Below are 9,676 nucleotides of genomic sequence, written 5' to 3'. Positions count from 1 at the left end.
CTGCTCAGAATATTTTTATTATTGGTAGTATCACTAGGTTCCAAAAATTTAGCTGTGGGTTAAATATTTGTGACAAATCTTGGTGGCATTATTAAATATTAAATCCTTTATTTGAAGAATATTCCTTGTGTATCACCCAGACTTCAAAGTTACGTGTATTTTTACTCATTTGGCACTAGGGAAGTATTCATTTTGGACCCTAATGCGAGCTCTCCCCCGAAGCTTTATATCTCCTGGACCATTGGTATACTTTGAGGACAAAGATCAGCTCATTCAGTCTGACTTTGGCCTGCCACTATGTTCAAAGGATCCAGAGCCTTGATACTGCAAGCCATGACGTCTGCAACAAAACCAGCACTTAGTGTTTGTGTGTATATCCTGGATACAAGCTTGGAGAGCTGGAGGTTCTGACAATTCTCATTTCCCATGAAAATTCCAGTGGAATGAGGTGTCATTAATCCCAGCATTATGAGGATGTTATTAAAGAGGGAAAAAGATGTTAAAATGAACAGTTCACCCTGAAGCATAACTGAGTACTTCATTCAAAATAAGTTGGGAGGTTGATGCGATTTTACACTGGCTAATTACTTAGTTAAATTTCTAACTGAAGGGAGTTAAAACAGGAAGCAAGTTATGCTGAAATAATGATTTTGGACAGATTGCTTCTCGGAACCATTCAATGTCACGCATCAAACTATGATAAATACTACTCCACTCATGCTTGTGCGTCCCTTTAACACCCCCTTTATACTGTGACCTTCTGCTGGATGGAGGCCAAAGAATGTGCCCTTCACCCCAGCCTTTCAGACCTCATAAACAGCCCAGGCCCCAAAGGGTCGTCTCTGTTCCTAGTACAGCAACCCTGACAGGAAGCAGACAGGGCCGTGGGATGCGGACGGGACAACAAGAACCCAATGTTCTCAGAACATCTGCGCATGTGGTGTATCTCTTTGACATTTTCTCAGCATCTTTGGGTTTCTGCCTTTCATATCATTCTATTCTGATCTGTGAAGTTTCTCCTGTGGTGAACATCCGCCTGGTACTCTTTCAGTAGATGGGTTTATTGGGCCGGATTGAAGTCAACATGAAATTACAATTAAACCTAATACATGTTCCTGATCTTATTGCTATGGTTCTTCTGTGTACATTATTCCAGAGATAAAAACTTTTAAAATACTTTTTTTAATATTTAACGACTGATACTTCAGATTGTGGAAGTGTGCAGATACTGCCACAGGATGTTTGTAGTAGCATTTCAACATCTGCCACACTACATGTTTCTTGTAAACCACTATTAATAGCTAAATGCTGCACATCCTCCTTTTGTTACCTTGGGATGGAGCACAACGCATCTTTTGTATTCTGCTTTAGTGACACAGGGTATTGATGACTATTTTTCCCCTTTCCTTCCTGGTACTCAGGTCTGTTTTCCAGCCATTTTAGATTAAGTTCCCTCAAACCACAAGACCATGTCTTTAACTGCTAAAAGAAGATTGTTCTTTCAGTCTATTTGTACCCTAGCATTCATTTATTCAAATACTGAAAGCACTAGAGGGAGTATTATTGCAATTTGTATTTTTGTTATAGTGAACAGAACTGCAAAGTTTTAGTCTGATTGCTCTTGTCCTATAAAAAACCCCCAGGTTAATCAGGTGAAGTTGGTCACCATACATATGGACACTATATTTGTGGCCCCATATTGGCAACAGCACATAGCCTAGTACAGGAACCAGGTAGTCGCAAACACTTCTGTGGCCAAGATATATATTTAAAATATATTGTCCTTAGCAGAGCTACTTCATACCAAAGGTAAACAAACAATTTGTGAAGTAACATAAAATACGATTTACTTCTGTTGCATTTGAGACCGTGTTATTGTTGTGTGGTCAAATGCCTGACGAGTTTTGCTTTATTTGGCATTGGTGTGTGGTGCAACCTTTTTTTAGAACTTGGCAAGATTTCCCAGTCTCCCGTTTATGAAAAAGTGACTAAATTATGGTCCTCAAGATCTCGCACCCTCCCTGGTTTGGGCACAATTGGTTTCATTCTCAGTCAGTATGCTCAAGAGTGTCATGGTCTAAATATAAAGAACCAGCCCGAGCCCTGGAAGATTGCAGGACAGTATGTGAAAACTGACCACTTGTTTAGGAGGACACTGTGAAATACGCTGTGGTAAACTTGGAAATTTTCTTGTAAACTCTGAGGGTGTTGAGGTCATGGCTTTGTATAAACAATAGGTGGCCTTTTCAGTCTCTCACACACCCTCTGTGGGTGGGATGTGTTGTGAGATCATCCACATCTAGTGGATCAGTTCAAGCATTACAGCACATGCTGAGGGTTAAATGACTGCTTTAAAGGTTAAAAAACACTGCAAGCACCCTGGGGTTTTACTTCCTCTAAAGAGTTTTAAGGATACAAATGAGGACCACTGTCCCACAGAGTTTAGCCGCAATTCAAATTAAACACACTTGAACCAGCTAATCATGGTCTTCAGAATTCCTAGAAACTTCATAGCAAGAGTACTGGTGCTAGTTGGAGTTAAGGGATTAGTTCACTTCCAAAATAAAAATTTCCTGCTAATTTACTCACTCCCATGTCATCCAAGAAGTTCAAGTCTTTCTTTCTTCAGCTGAAAAGAAATTAAGTTTTTTGAGGAAAACATTCCAAGATTTTCTCCATATAGTGGACTTCAATGGGACCCAATGGGTTGAAGATCCAAACTGCTGTTTCAGTGCAACTTAAAAGGGTTCTACACAATCCCAGCTGATGAATAAGGGTATTATCTAGTGAAATGATATCTTTTCCTAAAAATAGATAGAAATTTATATACGTTTTTTTAACTACAAATGCTCTTCTTTCACTAGCTTGACTTAAATATCTGTCACTTCGGGCCATCATGGAAACAGCCAGAGCCATCGGCCATTCCATGGCAGCTTTTGTGGCTACGGAGCGACACCTGTGGTTGAATCTGTCCAAATTATAAGACAAGGAGAGATTCTTCCTGCTGGATGCCCCTTTATCGCCTTTTGGCCACTTCAGAGGTGCAGTAGACACTGTTGGTTTCAGGAGGTGAAGAAGCAGGCGGCGGCATTCTAGCACTTCCTCCCTCATGTTTCCGGGTCTTTGGGACTGCTGTGCAGGAGCAGTCCCAGCCGTCTAGCTCCTCATATCGCCAGACCCAGAAACAGAGCATCGTGACCCATACCTCCCCAACAGAAAGACCAGGGGGCAGGGTAGCACTCTCAGTCAGGGTCCTCAAAGCAGAAAATGGATCTGTGGACCGTTGTTATGTCTAAGAGGACCAAGCGACCATGTGGTCCTGACAATGCCATCGCCAGGACCCTGAGGGCAGCCTACCCTAGGTTGGAGAGATCAGTGTACGGTGCCCAATCCTCCTGAGTGCCCTAAGGGGTCTTCACTGATACCCCTGCCACCCCCGGTGCTTCAGGTCTCAATGAGCTCCGACGAGTGAATTTCCCAGCTTCCGCCCAGTGGCGGTACGGCACTGCTCTAGTGCCCTCTCAGATGAGGGCACTAGAGCAGTCAGGTCAGTCGTTCCCTGCCAGCCATCCACTTCAGGGCACTGAAGTGGCTCCTCTAGTAACACCAGATGCCAGACTCGAGAGACTGGTTCCCTTAGTAGACTTTCTGACAGCGTGGAAACTTCTGCCAAATGTTTCACAATGGGTCCTGCACACACTACGCTCGCTCCCCCTTTACAGGCTTTACAGGCACCAGAACCTCCTGTGGGCTCAGTGAAAGTTCCTCTCACTAAGAGCAGTCTACATCCCTGGGCATTTCAATCAGGGAGCAGACATACTATCGAGACAGGGGCTGAGGCCCGGGGAATGGAGGCTCCACCCAGAGTTCAGCCAGGCAGAAGTGGATCTATTCACATCGCAGGACACGACACACAATCCTCTCTGGTTCTCCCTCAAGCATCCAGCCCCGCTTGAAGTGGAAACTTTTCACTTCTTGGTGTGGACAGCAACTGCAAGGCCCAATCAACTACCCAGTTGTTTCAGTTCTGGAGTTTCTGCAGGAGTGATTCTCCACAGGGTTATCTCCCTCCAATCTAAATGGTTACGTGGCGGCCATCACTGATTACCATGCCCTTCAGTGTGGTCAATCAGTGGGAAGACATCAGTTAGTTACACGTTTCTTCCGTGTCCCTGGAGGCTAAGGCCAGTACAGCGTACCAAGGTGCCCTCATTGGACCTGGCAATGATTCTGGAGGCTCTGTGCAAAGCTCCCTTTGAACCCATCGAAGATATCTCGGACAAGCTCCTCATGCTTAAGATCCTGCTCGCTATATCCTTGTTGAAGAGGATAGGGGACCTCCAGGCACTTGCTGTGTCATGCCTAGAGTTTGCCCCGGGCATGGCTAGGGCATACCTCATGACTTTACCTGAGACCTGGGTATCTCCCTAAAGTGCCCACTTCCTTGCCGAGTCCCATTGTGCCACAAGCATTTGTTCTCCTCCCTTCCAGGAAGCAGGCCAAGAAAGACTCAATCTGCTCTATCCAGTGCAAGCACTGGACACTTACATTCACTGAGCTGCCCAGTGGCATAAGGCAGATCAGTTGTTTGTTTGCTTTGGTCCACCTAAGAAAGGGGTTCCAGCGACCAAGCAAGCCCTTAGTCGGTGGGTGGTTCAGACCATCACACTGGCCTATGAGTCATCTGCCTCCAGTCAATTACAGGGGTCAGAGCGCACTCAACTAGGGGTATGGCGGCCTCCAAGGCCTTATCAGTGGGCGAGGCCCTTCAGGATGTTTGTGCTGCGGCAGGCTGGTCCTTTCCACATACATTCATCTAGTGGGTATTCTCATTTCCAAAATGTTCGACGCAGCTTGAGGTCCTCAAGGGGAACATCTCAGCAGATACACACCAGACAGGGACTTGTTCGTATGGCGCAGTGGGTATTCTAGTTCCCAAAGCACTCGATGCAGCTCGAGTTCCTAAAGGGGAACATCTTGAGGTTACATATGTAGCCATGGTTCCCCAAAGGGAACGAGATGCTGCCTCTCCCTGCCATACTTCCTGTATCCCTGCTGGCGCTCGCTTCCGCATAAGCTAACGTGCGCTTGCCAGATGCGACTTTATGCTTCCTGGTTGCTCATGTCCCCCCACTCGTGACGTCTCACTTTGCTATTGAACTGCTTTCACACATGCTTCAGACTGTGGTCTTGCCAGGGCTTTCCCAAAGTGTTTGATGCAGCATCTCGTTCCCTTCGGGAAACTATGGTAACATATGTAACCTTGATACGTTTTAAAATTTTGAGCTGGCAAGACTGCTTATTCCAGGTGTGTCTCATCCTTCTCCTGGAGAGGTTAATGTCCTACAGCACTTATCTCCAGCTTGCCCCAGCACACTTGCATTGGAAATTTCAATTATATCCTGGAGGCCTTGATTAGCAGGTTCAGTTGTATTTAATTAGGGTTGGAGAAACTCTGCAAGATAATATTCCTCCATGAGTTTTAGTAAACATCTTTTTAGTCCGGTCTTTTTTTTTAATTGAGACTTCCACAAAAATTGTGTTTTCCTCCCAGTGCAGCACTGTAAGCCTGTTGGCCAGATGCAGGTGCACCACAAAGTTCAATGACCACAAATGTCTTAGGAATTGATAAACTGTGAGAAAGTTAAATCAGCTCAACAACGCCGTTTGCACTGCGCTCTTCAGTTAATTGATCTTTTTTATTTTGGTGCGTCAATCTGTTAAGTTACTTAGTATAGGAAATTATTATTCATACTTACGAGAACAGTCTTCTTTTTAAAATATTTTAACTTTTTAACATTTAGGCTTAAAGCCTTCCTCAGTGCACACTGAGGAAGGCTTTGAGCCGAAATGTTTGTGTCTTTTCCCATCAGTGATGAATGTTAAATAATCCTGCTCCTGGAGGGCAAGAGTTTTGCTCCAACACACCTTTTTTTCTAGAAATCTTGAAGACATTGAATAGTTGGATTATAGGTATCTTTGATGTGTCTCTGAGGATTGGAACTAAACTCTGCAGAACACTGGCCCTCCATGAGTAAGATTGAATGTTCTTGCACAATAATAGTGGTTCTCAACAATGTTCCTGGAGCCCCCCAGCACTGCACATGTTGCATGTCTACTTAAACACTCCTAATTTAGCTCATGAGACTCCAAGACGTGGTATGTCAGGCAAAGGAGACATGCAAAATGTGCAGTGTTGGGGGGCTCCAGGAACGTGGTTAAGAACCACTGCCCTAGAACACCTAGAATCGCCTAACACATCCTGGCAACTACATAGAAATGCATTGCAAAAAATTGCTATTTTCAAGACTTCAGGTATCGTTTTGCACAGGTAAGGACCAGTTGTGCTTTCTTGGGATATGAACCAATATTTATTACATAGATTACATGTTGTAAGCTCTTTAATAGCATGAATGTGGGCTTTGCTGTTTGTTGTTTTGTTTAAGCATTTCAGTTCATTTGTTTTCATCTGCAATTGCTTGTTGCATCTTTGCTTAGGCCAATTCAGGACCATTTGTTTAAAAATGCTGTCTCAAGTGTTCACATAAGATTCTCATCTTCCCCTGTCTGTCTATTTATATTTCCTTTTTTTGACCATGCAGTCTTTGTTTTCTTGTTCTATTTTAAGCAGTCTCTTCAGCTTTTCTCATACGACTCCTTATATTTCTTCCTTCCTCCTTTCCAATTTTTTTTTTTTTTTTTTTTTTTTTTTTTGCAGCAATCAGAATAATAAAAAAAGGTTCAAAAGTCCAGACAGATATCTGTTAAGTCCTATGTAAATTCTTTCTTTTCCACTCAGTTCATAATTAATCTGGTCACTGTGTTGTTTCTCTGTCCTCTGTCTCCCTGCTTGAAAAGCTTCCCCGCACCATTAGAGACAGTGAGAATTATGTCTGCCGAGGCCTCTGCCAGGAGGATGCTCTCTGCCAAAAAGTGCTCGGCAGCTGTTGGCAGCTGGCTGTTTTTTAGATGATAGCATTTTGGAGCATTTTCCTGCTGTGATCACTTCAGGTGTTGAAAGATGCTTCTCAGTGAGAGCTGTATGCTAGGCTCATCGACTTTATGAGGTGCCACAATCTGTGTATCAGACAAACACATTTTATTAGGATCAGTCCATAGATCATTCAGTTCTCTATTTGACGTGTTACTCTTAAAAATGCCTGGCTTTGCTTTTTTAAATATATTCGTTAGTTTTCCCTGCACTTAGTTTTATGGAAAAAGTGCTTGCGTGGCCATAGTTTTGTCTGAGCTTATCTTATGAAACAAGACTGTGTGAATTTAAAGGTGAAATGTGCAATTTTAGTTTGTTGCAGTGTTTGAGCAGGCACATATACCAACATTGGTTCCAGTTTTCAATTAAAATCATACAGGCTTGGAACAATAAGGCAATATATCATTGAATTAAAAAAAAAATCTGTAGGATTACCTCTTTCAGACAGGTTAAAATGTATTTGCATCAAGTCCTAACAAATTTCTAGGCTGCATGGAAACATGCTACATGACTGATGTGTTAATGTTATTTTCCAGAATTTTCAATAGATGATGTTTCCAGGCATGTCTCATGGGTACCTGTAAAGTCACAACAACATGGTTGTACCTGATAAAGTAGTTATAGGGACATTGGTGTTCAGAGAGTTGGTTTATGTGTGCATTCAGAGAAGGACAGAGAACAGGAAAAGAGGAGGGAGGGAAACAAGAGGGGCCAAGGAGGCACGAGTGGAATTTGCCTTAAAAGGGGAACAATTTAATAGTCCCACAGGCCACCATGTCACCCCAACCCCCTCCTTTACTCTCCATTTACAACTCTTATCGTCCTTCAAGAAAAGAAAAAATGTCCTCTGGAAAACTGAAAACACACAGCTAAAAATTGTCTTAGAGAGGCAGAGATAGAGAGTTTAACTCTGGGAGGCCTTGTCAGGGTAAATCGGCTCCGAAGGGCTGATTCTGTTCACACAGGTTCTCAGTTACACAGCATAAGCACAGCAGCTACACATCAACGCTGCCAACTCGCATACCAGCTCAGCCTGAAGCCCTGCAGAGCTGCGGCTTCCCTTGCTTCCCAGCAATGGTTGTTGTGGTCTGATACGCCATTTCATTTCCTGGTGGATAGTCGTGGTTTCAACTGGCCTGCTCCAAGAGAATGCTGGGAAAATATGTGAGGCATGATCTTAGCATGAGAAACCCCTTTGATTCACACTGCATTTTGCTACAATTATCAAGTGGTATCACAATGAAAATGCAATCCTTGTGTCCTACCCCTAAAAATGGGATTTAAATGATAATTTTACCACAGTTTTTGCTTGGACATGTTTAACATATCTAATCAATTTGGTTAATACAATTTCATTTTCATTTTACAACTTATAAAGCGTTAATATATATATATATATATATATATATATATATATATATATATATATATATATATATATATATATATATATATATATATATATATATATAGATCTCAGTTTCTAAAACTAGTGTGGAAAACAGCAAATGCAAATTATATAATTAAATTTTCATTTTGCACTAAATGTTGCACATGTGTATGGGAAAATGTAAATTTAAATACGGAAATACAAAGCCATTTTACATATTGCATTGTCATTTTGCATTTTACATTTCAAAATGAATTTTGCTACCCATATGCTTCCATAGGAAGATCTGTAAGACTTGCATGTTCCTCATTGTGGCCCCTGGAGATTATTTACTTATTTATCTTCATTTCAAAGCCATACTTTGTTCTGATTTTATCAAGAGATCATGTTTAAATTATGTGGTGCAAACTGGTGGAGAAAACAATTTCAGATTCAGTAGAAGCTGTTTTAAGATAATATATATTTTTTTTTTTTTAGCAATCTGATATGTAGCTAGTTAATTGGTTCTTATTAGCTGATAGATAAGAGTGTTTTGAGAGGTTACTAAGGTGTTGCTAATTGATCATTTGGGTGTTCTGGGTGGATGATAGGGTGTTGCTAAGTGATTACCTGGGTGTTTTGCATGGATGATAGGGCATTGCTAAGCGACTACCTGGGTGTTTTGGGTGGAATGTATGGGGTGTTGCTGAGTGATTACCTGGGTGTTTTGGGTGGATGATAAGGTGTTGCTAATTGATTGAACTACAGCTCTGTGTAATAAATGCTGCTACATCTGAAAGCAGGTGAAAATACCACATTTAATAACTTGTTTTTACTCCAAACTCACTTTATAACATCAGTCGAGTGTTTGAAATAAGTCCTTCTGTGAGATGTTGTGGCTTCTTACTAGTGATGGCCCGTTATCTGCGTTAACGTGCTGCGTGAGACTCTTATCGGGCGATAAAAAAAATATTGCCGTTAATCTATTCTCAAAGTTGGGTTGGGAGCTGGGTCTATACTACGCAAGCTATGATGACTTTCACCGTGATAGTTTAGCGCGGATGTATACCTAGACGAATTGCACTGTAGGGGGTGAGAACGAGTCTTCGAACCTGTGTGTATGCCTACTGTGAAATTACCAAGCTTCCCAAAAAAAACCTCAACAAGACTCACGCCTGTTTCACACATACTCCGTCTGCAGTGCGTATGCAGTCCGTGTGCGTTACGTGTGTGGGGCAGAAGCAGCACGGACTCATTGTGCTTTCACACAGGATGCGTTTGCAGTCCGCTACTGATCCGCGGCTGTTTAGTCCACA

Source organism: Cyprinus carpio, chromosome B23 (genome assembly GCF_018340385.1).
Source record: "Cyprinus carpio isolate SPL01 chromosome B23, ASM1834038v1, whole genome shotgun sequence".
Lineage (NCBI taxonomy): Eukaryota > Metazoa > Chordata > Actinopteri > Cypriniformes > Cyprinidae > Cyprinus > Cyprinus carpio.
Note: the sequence above shows the minus strand (reverse complement) of the source record.